We start from the raw sequence: 21,562 nt of genomic DNA, 5'->3' as shown, positions 1-21,562 counted from the left end.
AGAAAAATGGCCAGTTGAAGTCCTTCAACAGCCACTGCTTCTGCAAGTTCCTTATGCAAAAAATACAACATAATATAACAGAAGACCATGAGAAAAAACTGTTTGCAATCCACTTTTCCTTCATATTTCTCACTCTAGAAGTGTTCTCCCATCCTGGTGAAGAAAGGTGGGGCTTTGGTACCTATCTATATTTGGGAGGTAATTGCGCCTAGACCCTCCTATTTTCCAACATCAACAATTTTAAGTTAAATGTCAGATGAAATGATTTTGAAAAGAAGGAAACTAAAATATTTTTACATTGAACTGCTTCATTTCCAAGCAAATTCTTCCCAGGACTTGGAATCTAAATCCTCCCTTGGTCTCGGAACCTCGATCATCTCAACATGCCCTAGAAGCCTCAAACTATCTACAGAAAATATTCACAAACAAATTAAGGCACAATTAATCTTTCGTTTGTCCCAACAACAAAAAGCACCCTTAAAAACTATTAGCTGCTAAGATATTAAAAAAACCGAGATTGATCAAGTTAAACAGAGAAAAGGTGCCCTGATTACTGCCCGGATTACTTCACCCTTCATGGGGCCATCCACAAGAGTGAAGGGTGCCTGGATTACTGCCCAGATTACTGCCCTTCACCCTTCACCCTTCACAGGACCGTCCGCAAGAAAATTTCGAAACAACGCTACACGAACGAAAATTTTAGGAAACAGAAAATTTCAAGACAGCACCACAAGCAAGGAAATTTTAAAAACAGAAATTTTCAAAACAAAGCGACAAGCCAGAAAATTTTAAGAGGGCCTCAAACACGTTATAAATTTGACCTACTACACGTCACTTTAGCTACAGAGAAACAGAGAAAATTTTAAGAAATAGAGAAAAATTTAAGAAACAGAGAAATTTTTATGAAACAGAGAGAAAACAGAGAAAATTTTAAGCAATAGATAAAATTTTAAGAAACAGATAAAATTTTAAGAAACAGATAAAATTGTAAGAAACAGAGAAAATTGTAAGAAATAGAGAAAGTTTTAAGCAACAGAGAAAATTTTAAGAAACAGAGAGAATTCCAAAACAACGCTACAAGACAGAAAATTTTAAGACGGCCTCGAACAAGATATCAATTTGATCTACTATAGGTCGCTTTAACTATAGAGAAACAGAGAAATTTTTAGAAATAGAGAAAATTTTAAGAAACAGATAAAATTTTAAGAAACAAAGAAAAAACGGAGAAAATTTTAAGAAATATAGAAAATTTTAAGAAACAGAGAAAATTTCAAAACAGCGCTACAAGCCAGAAAATTTTAAGACGGCCTCGAACAAGTTATCAACTTGACCTACTACAGGTCGCTTTAACAATAGAGAAACTTTTAAGGAACAGGATTTTTTTAAGAAACAGAGAAAATTTTAAGAAACAGAGAAATATCAAAACAGTGCTACAAGCCAGAAAATTTTAAGAACAAGTTATCAATTTGACCAACCACAGGTCGCTTTAACTACAGAGGAACGGAGAAAATTTTAAGAAAAATTAAATAACAGAGAAAATTTTAAGAAACACAGAAAAACATAGAAAATTTCAAAAAAGAGAAAATTTCAAAACAAAGAAAATTTAAGAAACAGAGAAAATTTTAAGAAACAGCGAAAATTTTAAGAAACAGAGAAAATTTCAGAACAGCGCTGCAAGTTAGAAAATTTTTAAGAATACCTCGAACAAGTTATCCATTTGACGTACTACAGGTCGCTTTAAGTACAGAGAAACAGAGAAAAATTTAAGAAAAAATGAAAATTTTGAGACACAGAGAGAAACATGGAAAATTTTAAGAAATCGAGAAAATTTTAAGAAACATAGAAATTTTTAAGAAACATAGAAAAAACAGAGAAAATTTTAAGAAACAGAGAAAATTTTGGGAAACTTAGAGAATTCCAAAACAGCGCTACAAGCCAGAAAATTTTAAGACGGCCTCGAACAAGTTATCAATTTGATCTACTACAGATCGTTTAACTACAGAGACACAGAGAAAATTTTAAGAAAATTTAATGAAATAGAGAAAAAACAGAGAAAATTTTAAGAAATAGAAAAAATTTTAAGAAACAGATGAGTTTCAAGAAATAAATAAAATTTTAAGAAACAGAGAAAATTTTAAGAAACAGAGAAATTATTAAGAAATAGAGAAAAATTTAAGAAACAGAAATTTTCGAAACAGCGCTACAAGCCAGAAAATTTTAAGACGGCCTTGAACAAGTTATCAACTTGACCTACTACAGAGAAAATAGAGAAAAATTTAAGAAAATTTTCAGAAACAGAGAAAATTTAAAAAATAGAGAGAAAACAGAGAAAATTTCAAACAGAGATAATTTTAAGAAACAGAGAAAATTTTAAGAAATATTCTCTGTTTGTTAATAGTTAAAGCGACTTGTGGTACGCCAAATTGATAACTTGTTCGAAGCCGTCTTAAAAGTTTTTGGCTTGTAGCGCTGTTATGAAATTTTCTCTCTTTAAATTTTCTGTGTTTCTTAAAATTTTCTCTGTTGCTAGAAAATTTCTCTGCTGCTTAAAATTTTCTCTGTTTCTCAGAAAAGTCCTGTTTCTTAAAATTTTCTCTATTTCTTAAAACTTTCTCTGTTTCTTAAAATTTTCTCTGTTTCTCTGTAGTTGAAGCGACCTGGAGTAGGTTAAACGTATAACTTGTTCGAGGCCGTCTTAAAAGTTTCTGGCTTGCAGAGATGTTTTGAAATTTTCTCTGTTTCTTAAAATTTCTCTGTTTTGAAATTTTCTCTGTTTTTTCTTTATTTCTTAAAATTTTATCTGTTTCTTAAATATTTCTCTGTTTCTTAAAATTTTCTTAAAATTTCCTCTGTTTCTCTATGTAGTTAAAGCGACCTGTAGTATGTCATATTGATAACTTGTTCGAGGCCGTCTTAAAATTTTCTGGCTTGTAGCGCTGTTTTGAGATTTTCTTTGTTTCTTAAAATTTTACCTGTTTTGAAATTTCCAGCCAAGATCGCCGCCACCAGCAGAGAAGAGATCGATCTCTTCGTGTTCAAGAAACGTCAACCAATTTTCATGTCAAATCCATATTCAAATTATACTAATTCCGAGAAATGAACAACTATAAACCCGACAAGAGGATCAATTTTAAATTTCAACTTGACGCATTTTTGAGTTTCGCACGTACGATGGCCCGCGTCACGTGCGAGATTTCCACTTCGGATTGGTTCTCTCGACAGGACTGGCCCAGCCGGTTCGAACCGGGATGGCACAAAAGGTAAATAGCTGAAAAATGAGGGGCTAATATGGGTCAGGAATAACCGCGTCTGCTTCTTCCATGCACGCAATACAGAAGTGGGAGTGACGACACCTCCGTGTAGACATGGTCGTTCTGTTCGCTTTGTGCGAATTGGAGCGAATTGTGAGTTTTGTTCGGATTTCCGAACAGAACAAAATCAAAATCGAATTGTGAGTTTCGTCCGGTAGATTCAATTCATCGAGTCATTGATAGCTAATCAGATCCAGGGAGCTGCAACTCGGCACGTTTAACTTCTTCTGCGCTGCTCGTGGGGGAGAAATATTTGACAAATTATGTGTTTCGACGGAGAAAAGCAAAAGCGGCTGGCGCGGCTGCCCTGAGACCTCTTTCACTCTCTGTTTTTCTTGGGTTGGAAGTGAACGTTGGCGGAGCACCTCATTCTCGGTGGCGACGATGGTGGTCTGCCCGGCGAATAGGGCGGAGACGCTGGGGTGTGGCAGCAGCTTCTTCTCGGCCCTGTTGCAGCTCATCCTTTGCCACGCCAAGGAATTAGAGGTGGCGATGAAGAAGAAGAAGAATAAGAAGAAGAAGAAGGCGAAGCAGGGATACGTGCAAGTGAATGTGGGGATTGCGGGGAGAGCGGGAGAGGAGCTTCCCCGCTTTTCCATTCCGCGCAGGTACCTCCGTAACCCATTGTTCAGAAGACCATCTTCGCTGCGCAGTTTCTGAATTCCTCCACGCCCGCTGGCTCATTGAGCAGGACGAGCACATCGCAGCCTACCTCCAACAGTGAATTGTTTTCACTCTATTAATGAAAACAATACCTCATTTACCAGGAAGAAAAGACACCATTTCAACGTTTGGAAAAAAGTCTGAGTTATTCTCTCATTCCACGAGCCATTGCCCTTTTAATTTGATTATTTTCTTTTTCGTAATTTCTGGACAGTGGATCTCTCTCTTCCCCCCTCACCCTCCCTCTTCCCATATCTCTCCAATTGCATTCCATGATTATAGTTGTCGGGCTTTCTGTGCAGATTTTACACTATTTCTCTATTAGTATGTCCTCATTACTATTTTCATTGCAGTAAATTTAAAAGGAAAGTGGCAAGTGTTGTTGGGAAGTATTGAAAAACAATATCGTGCTTTAAACATGGAACCCTGGCTATTAGATATAACTCTGGGTCGGTAAGCCCTTGAATCTAATTCAAGAATTCCCTAAACATTGTAGATATCATTCATTTTTTTCTGAAGAAGAGAGGGAAGATTACACCAAACTGGTGACCAACCCAAAGATATCATTCAAATTATATTTCTCCTGCAAATGAACTTTATCAAGGTATATTGTTCACAGTCTCATTTTTTATGGTTGATGACTGGCACATTTGGTAGGCGTTTGATTCCAACATTCCCCAATCCATTTGTAGAAATCACCCAAAATATATATCTCCATAAAAATGAACGGCACTCGTGGGACCTGAAAAATTTAAGTAAACTGCCGATGCATTGAACAATATTGTCGAGGAGAGAGATATGGACAGATAGATACATTAATGGATTGAGAAAGTGTGAGATATACCTAAGGTGTATTACAGAAAATTGGCCAGGGGGAGACCTTCAGCTGCCACTGCTGCAAATTCCCTCTGCAAATATATAGCAGAATAGAAAAAAAAGACCATGAGAAAAAAAAATCTTTGTAATTCACTTTTTTTCCATCTTTCTCACTCTAGAAATGTTCTCCCATCAGGGTAAAGAGAGGTGGAGCTTTGGTACCTTTATCTGGGAATTAATTGCACCAGGACCCTCCTATTTTTTAAAATGAAAAAATTTTAGTTGAATTTCAGATGAAATAATTATAAAAGAAGGAAACTAAAATATTTTTACATTGAACTGCTTCACTTCCCAGGAAACTTCTTCCCAGGATTTGGAATCCAAATCCTCCCATGGTCTCGGAACCTCGATCGTCTCAACATGCCCCAGAAGCCTCAAACTATCTACAGAAAATATTCAGAAAACAAATTAAGGCACGATCAAACTTTCATTTTTCCCAATAAGCAAAAGCACCCGTAAGACCTATTGGCAGCTAAAATAGATAAAAAAACCCAAGATTGATCAAGTTAAAGAGAGACAAGGTGGATGGTAGAAGAACAGACCTCTGTTGTTACCTTTTGTTGTTTTATTTTGGACTTTTCTTTTAAAAAATATCTTAAATAAAGTGTTTGAGTATTGCTGCCTCTCTCTCTCTCTCACTAAATAAAATGTTTTAGCACTTTTCTGTTTCAATTAATCAAAATATGTGCGAAACCTTACTTGTAATAAAGGCTTCCTCCCAAAGTTCTCGCTCTGCCCAGGATGGCGCAGTCTCGCGAAAATGTATCCCCCTTTTAGAACAATTCCTGAGAAAGAAACAATGATGAGAAAGGCCACTGCTACTGGCAATTATAGGGTTATCATAATCAGCAATTTATAAGTTGGTTCATATTTGATCATGCACTCACCTATCAACCGACTGTTATAATGGGTGTTAAACAAAGATAATCTCACCCTCAGATGGGTAGATATCTTACTCTATAATCAGCTCGCGAACGATTCCTGGAAGAATTCCATCACTTACTGGAGCAGTATGTACTTATTCTAATGATTCCCCTGATTCATTACCATCTTCCTTTTCTAAGCACAAATTTGATCAGTAATCTCGTAGGGTAAGGACTCTCTCTCTCTCTCTCTCTCTTGTTTTTTCATATCCATTTTAATCTATCTCTCTATTCCTATCACTCTCTATCTTTATCTTCATCTCCATATATAGATCTATCTGTACCTCCGTCTCGCTCCATAACCCTGTCTCTTTCTCTATCTTTAGCTTCATAGTGCTCTGAATAAAAAGATCCGAATTTTCTTCTAAAAAAAGATCCGAATTTTCTTCTAAAAAAAAAGAAGGATCTGAATATTTCGGTCTCCATCAATAAACGTATCTCTATTAACATCTCTACACCAACCTCTATATCTATCTCTATTCCTATCTATCTCTAACTCTATTTCTATCTTTATCTATAACTCCGACTCCATCTCTATCTCAAATTTTTACCCTCTATCTCTATCCATGGCTCAAACTCCGTTTCCATCACTCATTTTTACTCTCTATTTATATCTCTATCTCTATCTCTATCACAGTCTCTACTTCAATCTCAATCTCATGCTCAACCGTAACCTCAGCCTCGACCTCAATCTCAAGCACAATTTCAAGCTCAACCTCAATCTCAAGCTCAAACGTTATATCTATCCATGACTTTACTCTATCGCAATCTCAATTCCAATCTCAGTAGCAATCTCAATGTCAATCTCAATCTGAATCTCAATATCAATCTCAAATTCTCATTGGGAACTCGTGGAAGACACCGGATCAAAAAAGACCGAGGAGCAGAATCGGAAGAGTTGCCTTGCGGCGACAGACCACGAAGAAATTCGTCAAGCTACCTTCCAGAATCCGATCCCCATCATTCGACAGCAGCAGCTCCGTAATCATCGGGCCTCTCCGCTTCTCCATTCCCTTCCGAATTCTTCGCCCAAATCAACAAAACAACAAACAAATTCAGAACAATCTCAGCAGAAGATCAAACCGCCATACTCGCCCACCTCACCCAAGAAGTCCTCTTCGCCTCCGCCATGTCCCGACCTCGCCCCGCCACGGCCACTCTCGCGCCAGATCCAGTCGGCGAATATTCCCCAAAATGAACAATCACGTCCATTCTATCCGACCTTTGATCTTCCGCGATCATCGCCGTGATCACCACGTCACCTGTCTGCCCCTCCGATTCCCGATTCTCCAGCGCCCGGCGCAGGCCCGAGCGCAGAGAATCGTCAACTAGGGCTCGGAATTGGGGCGGCGAAGGCAATACAAACCTCGAGCCGCTGAATCCACCGCGCTCGGCAAAGATCCTGACCGAATTTCTCAGCCTCTTCACGTGCCTCTCTCAGAACAACACCGCCGACGCGTCGCCGTCCATTCTCGTCGTCGTGCAAACACCTGCAATCGATCCAAGAATTTGACCTAATCGGTAGAAATATGAGAAATTCAACCGCGAGATCCAACCGCGAGACTCGCCGGAGACATTCTCCAAGAACAGGGCGGCGGAGAAGGTCGGCTTGCAAAGAACGATCAAATTCTCCAAGAACCGGGGACATTCTTTCTCGGGAAGGGCGAGGAAAGAACGATCTGCATGCTCAGGGGGGTACGTGGCGCGATCCAGACTGTGGAGTAGTGTTCGGCCGTCCCGATGCCGATACCGGATACTGGTATCGGGACGGATGCTGGACGGATGCCGGTACCGGAAATTTCGGGTATCTGGTTTTTTAGATATCCAGATACCGGATATCGGTATCGGATATCGGTACCGGATATCGGTTGCTACAGTGCCGATACCGGTATCCCTCCGATACCGTGATCTGTCTCCCGTCTCAGGGGGACAGATGACGGTATTGGATATCGGATGCGGATATCGGTTTTCGATGTCTGCATGGTATATCCTCTCTCTCTCTCCCGTTCTCTCTCTCCCTCTCCCGTTCTCTCTCTCCCCTCCCGTTCTTTCCTCCCTCTCTCTCTCTCTCTCCCTCCTGCCTCTCATTCCCTCTCCCATTCTCCCCTCCCTCTCGTTCCCGCCCTCTCCCTCTCTCTCAGTCTCGTTCCCGCCCTCCCTTTCTCTCAGTCTCTCTCTCGTCCTCTCTCTCTCCCCACCCCCTCCCTCTCTCTCTAGCTTTTCATGCCTCGCTCTTTAAAAATAAGTTTCTCTAAAATCATGTGCGTAAGATATTTCATTACCCTTAGAAAGAAGCAATTGTTATTTGATAAAATATCCAAGTCATTATATACAAGTTACATTTCTTTATTTGTTCCATGTGATAAAGGGATTCTGGGTTTTGTGGTAAACTCGGAATCCCTTTATCCCATATGGAAAGATTAAAAAAAATTGTTACTATATAATAACGGGCATAAATAACACATTGAAATCTACTTAAAATAGTATATCTAAGTTAAACTATGCGAAATGAACAATTTTTTACCGAAACCGGTATCCGATACCTGATATCACGAAACCGATATCCGGATATCGGTTTTCCTATATCCGGATATCGGTTTTCCGATATCCGGTATCCGGTACCGTCTTCGCCCTCACCTCCCTGTATCGGATATCGATATCCGTCCAACACCTGAGGGATGGATATCACCCGATATCCTAGACCGTCCCACTTTAATCCGGATATCGGATATCGGACGGATATCGGGATGGGCGAACACTATTGTGAAGGATGAGCTGGTCGTGCGTGGACCGTAGATTGTGTGTTTTTTTTTGAATTTTTTGAGTAATCCATGGGAATTCTACTTAGAGAGTCGAGGATGAAGGATGATAAGCTAATGATCTTAATGAACGGTGTATCGTGCCTATAGAGCAGGGACGCCGACGGGACGAGACGGTTCCGGACGAAATTTGTCTCGTCCTAAGACCCATGTTAGAGTATGACGAAGGACGGGACGGTTTTTCGTCTGCGGTAAAAAACCATCCCGTCCAATAATCATGAGACGACAATTTGTCCCGACCATTCCTCCCGGGACAAATTTTCATCCCAAAAAAATGCATTATACATTTATAATATATTATAATATGTCCTTGCGAGGCCACGTGTCAACATCTCAACCGTTGGATGTGAATCCGACAGTTCCCCGTCCAGACTCGTCCGTCGTCTGGAGACCTCCGGACGGACGATTTTTTCATCCCAGAGGATGAAAGTCGTCCTGTCCGGCGGTCCCCCGGACTAATTTTCGCCCCATAATTAGTCCTTGCCCCCGGACGGGACGATTGTTTCGTCTTTGGGAATGCAATTGAATGCCTAGGTAAATCCCTCAATTTCTCCTTTCAATCCTAATCAGGGCTTGTACATGCTGCTCAAGCCAAGCAATTTAGAAATTCAGATCAGAATAGAGAAGAAGAAACAAACAACTTAACCAATTTCATTCAAAATGCATCAAAGTTCAAATACAATGAAGGGAAAAAGTACCAAAAGGGTTGATCCAGGCTGGGGCTCCTCTCTGTCTTGCAGCTTTGATAGAGAACCATCAAGAATGAGCTCCCCCTCTCAAAATTTAGCTTTTATACTTAGGTTATATGGTAAAAATCACTATTTTACCCCCGTTTAGTACTTGATATTTATCTATCAATGTAGGCTGGATCTGAATTATCCAACCGTACAAATAGAAAGAGGAGATCAAGACGAACAAATCCATAAAAAAATCATCTCAATCGAACTTCAGGATCAAACGTTATTAATAAATCAATTTTAAACCAATATAATCCATTGGACTTAAAATTGATTTATTTATTAATTTCGTTTTTTAACACGCAATGACGTGTCGCTCTCTCATTGGCTGGCGCATTTTGAATCCTCCTTTTTGCAAAAAAGTCCTTAAAAATCCTAGAATTACTTTTGGACGCCGCCCAAAAGTAATTGTGTTTATGCCCTAGCGCACTCTCTCTCCTCTGATTTCTCCTAAAAACATTAAAAATATATATTAAAAATTGTAATAAAACCCTGTAAAATTTTAAATTGGATCTTTACGCCTGCAGTGGCGACCGAGAGCTGTTTTCAGGGTCTTTTTGCAACGAAAGTTTGCAAAAAGGCCCTTGAAAGTTTGAAAATAATAAAATACATTTTTTTCTATTATAAATATACTTTTTTCCTTGAAATAAATACATTTCCTCTTCAAATAAATCTCAGAAAAATCCTAAAAATTCGTAAAAAATTCGAGAAAATTCACTGATTCATTCCCATGCTGATAAATGTCAAAATAAAATATTAAATATGCCATTTTCATTCAAAAATAATTATTACGAGCTTCAATAAATCCTTTAAAATTCATAGAATTAAAGGAAAATTAGGAAAAAATCAGAAATCAGTTGAAAACACTATTTTCATGTAAATATATGATAACAACCCCATTTTAAGCTCTTTAAATCATAACTGTATGCTAATAACATGAAATAAAGACAGAAATTAGGGTGTTATCAATGAACGACAAAGACAAACTATTTAAAGGAGATCATATTAAATAGATCTCTATCATTGGCTATTGATGGTGTGAGATGTAGTAATGTTAGATGAGAAAAACTCCACGACAACTGGCAAATCTGGATATGGAATATTTCATAAATTAAAATTGAGCCTACCCCAGATGATAATAAATGGTGAAAGGTATACGACCATTAAATCAGATCAATCCTTCGTCTTTTGTAGAAAAAGTGCCACAAATGTAAAAAAAAAATATTCTCGTAATCTCGTTGCAGAACTAGGGCATGGTAGATGTAATTATGGTCTGAGAACGAATAAGCAACAAAATGAGGCTGATTGCAAAAGATATGCAATCTAATCACTTGGAGATACCTTCATCACATTCCATTCTTTCATAATTAATCTGACAACAAGAAGAGAACAGAAATCCATGAATTAATGTTACATCATTTGGTGGCAACGAAGTCAACGCACCATCTTCAGACGCGCCACCACCATCATCTGAGACGCCTTGCATCCTAACCCATCATCAACGTCAGCTGAAAAACCACCATGATGACGACCACATCAACGCACCGATAACGGGTGTGCCTCCACTTATGCAGGACACATCCCGCGTCATGACACGTCGCCAATGACAATTGCAGAACCATTCGTGATGTGATGAGTCGACACGTCGCCTCTTCCTTGACGATTATTTGATTTCTTATGTTCTCCTTCCTCCAAGGCCTATATGTAGGCCAATGTTGCAAAAGAACATTTAGCGAGTTTATTTCAAGAGTTGAGTTTTTCACTCCTTGGAAGGCTTGCCCTATCTTCCCCATCCTGTTACAGTCGCAACCACAGCCGATCACCACCGCCGCTTATCTCCGCCACGCATTGTGCCCCTTGGTCACCACCCAACAACCCGGTCGCACGCTCCCTGTTCCTTGGCCACTGCCCTGTGTCCTGGCCGCCCTATGCCCTAGGCGCCAGCCCGCGCAGGCGCTCGCCCTGCGCAGGCACTCGTCCGCACAATTGCCAGCCTTGCGCAGGCCACCCACGCCCGCAGCGCATCTGACCACCTGCGCCCACCACGCGCTTGGCCGCCAACGCACGCCCGTTGTGCCCCCAGGATGCCCTCGCGGCCACTGGTCGCTGCGCATACCGTTCAGGTGTCGGGGCGCTGCCACACACCCCACAAGGGGGCGAATCCCCCCTTGACCCCCCGACAATTGATCGCGCAGTTGGATCTGACACCTTGTCGAAGCACACATCAAACATCTCACCAATGATGCGTCAAGAATTCCCCGCAACCTCTTCACACATTATTTAGTGTCGAGGTACTCCTATGCTCTTTGGTGCCGTGTTCTTCGTCCAGTGTTCTTCGAGTGTTCATCTGCCGCCGTCGGATTAGATTTGGATTTTGAGTCTTCTAAGCGAATCTCCCATTCAAAGTTATTGATTTTGGTGCTTTTGCATCACCACGGTGGTTGTAAGACAGTACTCCCGCCCTCGACGAGGAATGGGGCTGCACCATTAATATTTTCACCGGGCTTAATTTTTGAACTCGACCATGTGATTTGTGGTCTGTTTTATCCCATCACCCCTAGTCATCCTAGGATCCCGTTCGCATCATCACCTAACTCTGTCACATTTAGTCATCCGGCATCAAATTGGTATAGTAATCGAGCCTCTCATTCTTTCATCAGATAATGGACATGACGTTGAAAGAACGTGGATCTTTCTCAAGCAGTGTGACAGAAACAAGAACAAGAAGAAGAGAATAAGAAGGAAGGAGAAGAAGAAGAAGAAGAGAGATGAGAAGTAGAATGTTGGAGATTGTATTATCCACAAACATGATTGTATAGTTGGTTCACCATTTATATTGATAACTAATATTTAACTATAGTGAGCTCCTTAAACTGATTGTAGCCGTTATAACAAAATACAACGGCCATTTCAGTTTCAATCCTAACCGCTGGATGGCCCTAACTATCTTTTATCCTAGCCGCTAGATGAATCCTATCTATCTTTAATCCTAACAGCTAGTTTTGCCTATATTGAATCCTATCATCTAATATCCCATTCCGGATATATACAACTTTCACTTTCTTACTATCTAATCTTATTTAAAAATCCCTATTTCGCTGACCTGGTGCCAGATGCTGACATGGTTCCGACTGCTGACATGGCGCCGAGTTTTTTAACTCCTCTATCACCCGTATCTAGCTTGAAAATCTAAATAAATAAACAATATTAATAAAAAAATGAAAGATATCTACCGGATTATCATGGGATTTTGCCAAGAAACACTTTACATGTCTGTCATAGAAACTGATAGGACGATGACCAAGGGGCCCACAGAGGGTCTCCTCGGAGCCTATCCAACAAGTAGAACATCCAACAAAACTACCAAAGTGAAGGCCAATGCTTGTCAAGGCCGAGTTCCTCCTTGAATTTCTCCTCGCAATGCCAACACCAACAGTCCAGCTCAGAAGAAATGCTACTCCTATGCCCAGAGGTTCTCTCCTTTTATACTTTTTAGGATATGTTGAATAAGATAAAAAAGTAATTTTAATGGCAGTCATCATCCGTCACCTCACACGTCATGAACCATGACAATACTGTGAGGGCACCATGATGTCACCGTAACAGATGATGTGGCAGTGACGGTGATGAAATTCTTGGCCTGGTGACTGTGACGATGATGAAATATCTACAACGGCGACATGATAGTGAAGGTGGTCCTTGAATGGGTGACATGATGGGACGGACGACACAGATGACATAGTTGACGGATTTGTAAAAACATTGAAAAATCGCAAAAAAAAAGAACCTTTAAAATTTTTATTCTTAAGAGAGAGAGAGAGAACTGAGAATTGAATTTTAGTCACCTATGATGGTGACGCCGTCTGGAGAGGGGATGATAACAGGATGGCGCATGAGGGGAATGTGACAGATTTTATTAAAAAACTTGGGGGTGTGTGACAGACGCGGACGTGACAAAAAACTCGTCACGCTCCTCTCCAACAGGATTCCTCTTCCGTTCATCACGTCCCTTCACATGTCGTTCCCTAATTATTGATAAGCCTAAAAATACACGCAAAATATGTCGTTGTTTAAGCTTTTAGACTTATACAATAAATTTATAATTTCCCTTAATCACTAAATATAAATATAGAGTAAGGAAGGGGTCAAACCACAGGGAGGCAACAAATTTTTTCCCAAATTAAATAAATTAATTCACGAATGAATTAATTTTTGCAATTAATCAATCTTAATTATCCTCAATAATATTCTTTAATTAATCAAAATTAAGTAAAACTTAATTTTGATTATTTTATATTTCGGTCAGAAAATTCAAGATAGTAATTTTATAATTTTCACCTTAGATTAATTCAGATTATTTACTTCCCAATTAATATAAATTTTAAAACAATTTTATGAATTAAAATTGAGAATTAAATAATTAAGAAATGGATATTAAATTGGGGTTCAAGATAGATGAATTTTCGATTCAAATTTTATTTTTAGGTTTTTTATATATTAAATTAAATTCCTAAAAAATAAAAATGAATTCTAGAGAGAGAAACTAAACAAATTATCCTAGAGAGAGAAAATGAAGAATTTGCGAAAAAGATGAAATCCGACCCAAAATCAAAAATCTAATGAAGCAGAAATCTTTTAAATTGATGTAGAATTAAGGATCAAAAACCATATCTCGAATCAGAATCAAAACAGAGGGCTAATTTCATTCAAAACACAATTCTAGGGCACGTACATTCCGCTCATGCCTTGGCGTTTTAGAATCGTTCAAGAAGAGTGTTGAATTACAAATCAGAAACTTACAATTTTGATTGTAGAAGCAAGATCTGTCAACTTCCAGACTCCCTCCTGTGTCCTTCCTGGTCAATTGCTTGGGGGAGAGCATCCAAAAGTGAATTTCGCCCCTTTCCAGACCTCCATTTAAAGATCCAACCGTCTGGATTGTAGAGGGGGAAAAGACGAACCTACCCTCTAAATTTCAGCCCAATCAGACGTGTAAATCTCAAGATATCAAGGTTTTAGTGAGGGTAAATTTGAGCCATTGGATCTTGCTCTTTCTTAAAAAAACAAAATTTTCCTATTGGCTGGCATTGATTCCTCGTTTTCCCCGTCGTCGGATCGTGCGCTGTCACGTTTCTCGTGCTTGAAAAAGTCGCAATCATCGCGTCATGAATGCCTCGCTTGAGTGATCCAGAGAGAGCCACGTGACCCTGTTCTAATATTAAAAAAAACATAAAAGAGAAAAAGTGCTTTTTTCACTTCGTTGAACCGCAATTTTTGACCGAGATTTCATTAAAAACTAGGGCGGTGATCTTACCGTTATAAAAAAAATCATTTTAAGGTTTTGCGGCGTCAATTTCCGCTGTACGCGGAAAATCGACGCCGCGAAGCGTCATTTCCTAAAAAGTATGTCGGTTCGCGTTAAATAATGACATCTATTTTCTTAATATTTATATATATATATATATATTATGCACGTGCGTCGGTTAGCGCGTGCATTAAATGCACATGGCTAACGGATTCATGTGCGATTTAGCGCACGTTTGTCGGTTGCCGTGTGCATTTAATGCACGCGACTAACCAACGTTGCAGATATATGAAAAAAAATGCTGCCCTTATTGACTTTTCCTTCTCTCTCTATTCTATTCGTATTGAATAAGTTAATAATTAATCATCCAATCATTCGTCCGAATTTCGGACGAATGACGTGGATGCCTTAATATATATATATAAAAATGTTAAAAATGCCCAATAAATTAAATATACATAATTTAAAGATATAAAAAACATTTATGGGCTGTATAGAGGTCGAAAAATTACATAAAAATATGCGAAAAATCCATAAAATTTTGAATAACCCTTACCAATATTTAGCAAAATATTTAACGCCCTGAAAAAATATTTCTTCACTAAAATAATGTTAAATTCCATGTAACAATTGATAAATTTTTTGAAATAACAGTAAAATGAGAGTGTAAGTGATTTTTCTTAATTTTAATATGATAACATGCAAATATAATCATTAAAACACATAAAAAATAATTTAAAATTCATTCATTAATCATATTAATTTGCAGTTTATCAAATATCAGACAGTTTTACTTGTGTTTAAATTATGTTTTAGTCTGCTAATTTGAAACGCGCTGTTGTTAGAACAAGCATTGGACATTTAAGACTGAGATCTGGTTTGATCATGGTCCTCTATTTGAGGGTGGACCAGTTAGTTAAACAGGTTTAGGTCAAAGGGTCAAACAGGATATAATAAAAAGTATATTTATTTGATTTTTTAAAATAGAATTACAAAAATATCAAATCTAGCTTGATGGAGAGGTTTCTATTAAGCTTAGCGTAGATGCCATATATTTGACCATCTGTGGGTCCCACTTGATGTAGAAGATATTTAACATTAATATGAACATAATTTTTTTTATTTGACATTGACATTGACTAGTCAACCTGACATATTGGCCCAGGCAGGACCGGACCGAGACCAAATAAGAACATACCCAAACTGCACCAAACGTACGTAAGGTTTGGGTCTTTGTTAAACCTCAGACCGAACCAGGACCATCAAATCCTTGTAAGACTTGCCTCATCCCCTCCTAATATCACGGTTTCATGGTCTCCATTAAGAACTATTTCTTGTTGGGAGCCAACATCTTGCTGAGAAATCTTACCTGGAACTAGAAACTTTTCTATCAACTATAGCTTTTATGATAGTGGTAGCTACTTAACTTCGGCAAGTGGAATCAAAGCCAGTTCAACGACATCAGTTGGAACAGTTTGTGTAGGTAGGCATTAGTTTTTAGCTATCATCTCGGTCCACTGAAGAGGGATGAGCTTTCTTCTCCTGGCCCAAGTCTATGGCTTTGGAGATTTGGGGGATCAGGAGTAGTTTGTAAACTTGTTTCTTGATAGATGTAACAATCCCATATATGGTCATCTGTATAGGTTATAAATCAAGATGAAATTGGATAGTCTTGGTTTGGTCTAGTCTGATAAAACTTTGGTCTTGCTGTGATGTTCCATGCGCGAAGGGGAGCACACTCAGCCAACTTCTGACCGGACACCATTTTCATATGATATGTAATGTCTTTGCTATCAGGTATAACTTTTACCACAATGGAATCCGCTTAACTCCAACCCTTCTTATGACATGCTAATCATATACAAATGAACGTATGATGTAAATCATGTCAACCATATCCTTACACACTTCTTAGACATTGGATTTTGAATTCACGTTTGCTATGATAAATAGATGATTCATGCAATGAATTACATAATAGAATTTTAATATACCTTCAAAACATATTGCACGTAATGATCAGATCACCTTTGCACATGTCAAACATGTGATTTCTCAATTTCCATGTGAGTCATGTTGAACTGTTCGGGTGTCTAGCCTCTAGACATACGTACATGGTTGTCCACATGTTGAATATCTTCCTCTTTGTCTCGATGAGCCTCTTCATTAACCCACTATTACTATCGCACTATTCTGATTGCACTGGGAGGAGTGAGCACCAAGAGAGAGAATCAACAGGTTTGAAAAATTGGGTATAATACCACCCGGGATTCATGCCAACCAATTAAACTCATGTTTGTTCAATATAGCACATACTATGATCATTATGCTTAGTGTCTCCAAACTAATGGCCAAAGAATCAGCCATTCTCATCATTTGAGTGGGAGTACCTAGTGTTTCTATCTCTGGATATTTCAACCATATTTTCAAGTACCCTTTTAAAAAATAATGTTTATAATATGTTTTAAAATACTAGTAACTGGATACAAATATATCACACATAATTTGCTCCATGATTTAATGTGTTCACGAAATTCATTACACGCACCACACATACATTATATGAATATATTGCGTTGGTGACTGATCCATTGTTAAATGAATCAGTCACTTGAACTAAAAAAAATTTTAGGTGATCTTAGCATTCCCATGTCGACCTAACAAAAAATTGGCTTAGTAAACCGATATTCATCCAATGCGACACGACCTGGCCCTTAACATCCAACCCAATCATCTTGGTCAGATCAACTTTGTCAACCCACTACGTGGGTGTCAATTAGATTGGAGGTCCAACTTACGTAAAAATTTCTAAAACTTGATTATGATATTCATTAAGGTCTTAAATATTAAAGTCGCCATGAAAATTAGCAAAATGTGATGCAATAAACCGATGCAGGTCTAGAGTGGATTTTTCTTAATTTCAATTGTTGTTATAACAAAAGTACATGGGAAGAAGTGTTAAGCTGCTTATGGAATCCAATAAAAAGGTAAAATAAAATGTGTAGTTATTAGCCTTTTTAATTTCCTGTGAGTAAGGCTCGTGGACAAATGATAATTTGTAGGTGACAAAATTAAATATGTTTTTGTTCATCTATCCTGAACTCATTTAGCAAGTGGGACAAAAATCCTTGCCAATGCCCTTCTGATAAAAACATTTTCATTATGTCATTAGATGATGCTCATTAGTCTACTTTGTAATATTATAACCATCTGGTCCATCATGGATTCTGCGTGACCCCGGTGATGGGAATGAAAAAAAACTACATGCTTGAACAAAATCAAGTCATATTCTATTGTTGAAGACATGTATTTTAATTTAAATAAATGCTTCGAACTTATGAAATAAATCTTAAAACAGTAGTTACTTGAAAAAAACTCATACTAAACCTAGGCTTCATTTTAGGAACGGCATATATACATATTAATATCATATAAGTTAAATATATGAGATGATGCATGAACAAACATATAATGTCCTGATTTTGATGGTGCCGTTGTGGTTTGGATTTTAAAAAATACCCAAACCTTGCCAAAAGTGTGGTTTGGTTCCAATTTATTATTGGTCGGTCCCCATTCAATCCCAATCTGGTCAGGTTGACTAGTCAACATTGAAGACAGAGCATAAAATTTATGATGATGGTTATGTTTACTATCGAACTTTAGAGTGCTGGTAATGAACATCTCAGTGGCTCCCTTCCCTTCTTTCCCCCTTTCTCAATCTCCATTTTTTATGTCTTTCTCCTTCCATGACAGAGAAGGAAGAAACATTGAATAGAGACATAGGTTTTCATAGTTTCTTTTTACCCACCTTTGAAAAATAACTATACATCAAGTGGGGTCCCAAAGTTGTTGAAATATATGGCAGCTATGTTGAGCTCAATAGAAACCTCTACGGCAGGTTGTACATAATATTTTAGGATTTTAGAAAAAAAATATTTAATAATTTACTTCCATTTCTGGTTCGGTTTGACTCCTTGACCTAAACCTGCCTTATCAAATGGTCCACCCTCAAATGGAAGACCTACAGTCCTGGTTCAGTCCGGTCAAACCAGTCCTCGGTCCGAAATCTCAGACCCTAAATATTGTATACTGGCAAACTAAATGACTACGCACATCCTTACATTCATTGGTGGGCCATAGAAGACGGTGAATGTCATGTGAATCCATGATATGTATGCATCTTATCCTTTCCCTGGCAGTATCTGGGGGATGGACAGACTAGTTTCATGCAACTCCACCCCATCCTGACTCTCTATGGTGTCCTAGAAGGAAGGAATTATGCCTAAGAGTCACAAGTTGGAATCATCATAAGGTAACACATGTCACCAATGGTCCCCAATGGTGATATCTGAATTAGTTCAGAAAATCTTAAATTTATAGTTCCCACAACACAACCTCAATTGATAGGTTAATACTAATTGACCTACATTGCTGACTAGATAATCATAGACCTTGCTTGAATATAATATCAAAAAAGGTGCAATATTTATTGGAAAAATGTGCATCTTTTCAGTCTTGGCATGTTGGCTTTCACCACCAGATACCTTTTAAATGAGCCCACCTCTGCCTTCATTAAATATACTGAACTCCCAGTTGTATGCAATTGTCCTAATTTAGCCCCAAAAGTGACATAATTGCAGCCCTGAATAACATTTGCCGCATAAAACTAGAGGGGAAATCCACCAAAAATTATACAACTTTCTAAGAAGATGAAAACATGCCCATTACTTGTATCACAAACATACCCATTAGAATGATTCATTTGAAAAGAAACATAATATCATTACCTTGTATGATTTGAACCTCTGGCAATGAAAGTTGAAGTCCATAAAAATAAACAAATAAAAATTCACTTTCCTCTTTTTTTCTTATTACGATAAAATATTAAACTACAGACTCCTCCCACAAAAAAAATTATATTACTTTCCTAGAAGGCAAAAACACGCCCATTAGTTGTATCACAAACATGCCCATTTGAATGAATGATTTCATTTAAAAAACATAATTTCCTGACCTTATAAATGAAACACTAATACTAATACTTACTCAGAGCTCAATGCTTTGAACCCCTGGTGATGAAACTTGAAGTCCAGAAAAACAAATCAAAATTCACTTCCCTTATTCTAATAAAATATTAAACTACATACTCCTTCCACAAAAAAATAAATTATACAACTTTCCAAGAAGACTAAAACATGTCGATTAGTTGTATCACAAACATGCCCATTAGAATAAATGATTTCATTTAAAAGAACATAATGTCATGACCTTTTAAATGGAATACTAATACTTACTGAGAGCTCAATGCTTTGAAGCTCAGGCAATGAAATTTAAATTCCAGACAAACAAATTAAAATTGACTTTCCTCTTTTTCCTCATTACAAGAATTATTAAACTACAGAATCCTCCCACAAAAAATATACAACTTTCAAAGAAGACCAAAACATGCCTGTCATGATTATTTCCTTTAAAAAATGTAATATCATGACCTTTTAAATGCAATACTAATGCAGTCAACCCATGAACCCTCAAACTCGGAGAAAAACCTACATCAACTAACACAAGTACCCTTCATCACCTCAACAACCTTGACTATGGACAAAGGGAAAAAAGGCCTTTCCCTCAAATCTACGCCCAAGCGGTCAACAAATTCCCGGTGACTATAAGACCCATCACACCGCCTACGTCCCTCTTCTTCCTTGCCGCCGTCTCTCAAAACTCATCTTTTCCAAACCGCTCCCTCCTCCCCAGATCTCTCTTTGCCCCATCTCTCTCTCCAACAATTTCTCTCTCTGACCCAGCTCCATCTCTCTTTCTAGAAAACCCCTCTCCAAAAATCAATGGTGGAGAAGTCACATGTATTTGAGGCGATTGGATGCAGAGAGGAAGAGGGGCAGGCATGAAGGAGGAGGAGGAGGCCATGGAGAAGGAGGGTTCCCCTCCTCTTCCTGCTAGCCTCGAAGGGTGAACAGAGAGGTTATCGCAGCATGCATGGTTTTTTCTTGGAAGTAATTGCACCAGGACCCTCCTTTCTTCCAAAATCAACAATCTTAAGTTAGATGTCAGGTGAAATAATTTTGAAAAGCATTACATTGAACTGCTTCAATTCCCAGGAAACTTCTTCCCAGGATTTGGAATCTACCTCCCATGGTCTCGGAACCTCGATCATCTCAGCATGCCGCAGACTTCTGGATTAGAATTCTATGCTGCGCATTTGGAGAATTCTATGTCAAATTCAGATGAAATAATTTTAAAATAAGGAATTTTTTAAAAAATTGAACTGCTTCACTTCCCAAGAAACATCATCCCACGATTTGGAATCTAAATCCTCCCTTGATTTCTCAATTAGACATACTTCTGGCTGGTGCCAGATTCCCCAGAGACGTCTTTGGAGACGCCATCGCCATCATCAATGCACCCACCATTTCACGTTCAGGCAAACCGCCATGCCAAGGCGACCGCGAAGACACCCTGGTTCAAATACCCCGGGTGAAAGCATGTCCATGCGCTTTTGCTACTTTGTTTTATCCCGCTCGTGTGCTTGTTCCATCATTCTCGGATCGTTGCATATTGCGTTGTTCACATCGTCATGGTGTCCATGATCATCGAGTCATGTTAGTGCGTTGTGGTCTGTTTTTTTGTCTTTTTGCTTCTTTGAATTTTCATGTTTTGGTTTTGGTTTTAAAAGGGGGTCCTATGTATATTGACCCCCTTGATGGACTCTCCCTAGGGCCCATCTTGACCTCCTATATAAGGGGATAAGGGATGCTTTAGGTCGGTTTAGACCAGATGTATCATTTTTTTGAAAGAAATGGGGAGGAAGAGGACGGAACAGAGGGAGAAAACGGAAGGACAAGGGGCGAGGCCTCAATCGCGCCGTCGGTTCTACTTATTCACACCAGGTCATGACGCCCCGCTCCAGCTCGCA

The 21,562-nt window shown here is 38.6% G+C and overlaps 1 long non-coding RNA gene and 1 pseudogene across 2 annotated transcripts; one reads left to right on the top strand and one right to left on the bottom strand.

Annotated features, from left to right (window-relative positions):
- The first annotated feature begins 2,931 nt into the window (after nt 1-2,931).
- On the top strand, nt 2,932-4,303 carry LOC144714487 (uncharacterized). The gene is made up of 2 exons (XR_013584364.1): nt 2,932-3,919; nt 4,003-4,303. It is a non-coding gene; the product is annotated as an uncharacterized LOC144714487 (long non-coding RNA).
- Nucleotides 4,304-4,533: 230 nt separating this feature from the next.
- Nucleotides 4,534-7,899, bottom strand: LOC144714222 (uncharacterized; annotated as a pseudogene). Its single transcript, XR_013584284.1, has 8 exons — nt 6,873-7,899; nt 6,676-6,796; nt 6,532-6,584; nt 5,550-5,635; nt 5,124-5,233; nt 5,013-5,045; nt 4,819-4,882; nt 4,534-4,734 (listed from the first exon to the last, which is right to left on the bottom strand). The product of XR_013584284.1 is annotated as an uncharacterized LOC144714222 (transcript).
- Between the last annotated feature and the right edge of the window lie 13,663 nt (nt 7,900-21,562).

The sequence above is a fragment of the Wolffia australiana genome, chromosome 17 (genome assembly GCF_029677425.1).
Source record: "Wolffia australiana isolate 7733 chromosome 17, ASM2967742v1".
NCBI lineage: Eukaryota > Viridiplantae > Streptophyta > Magnoliopsida > Alismatales > Araceae > Wolffia > Wolffia australiana.
The sequence above is the reverse complement of the archived record's forward strand: the minus strand, read 5'-3'. Positions and strand labels throughout refer to the sequence as shown.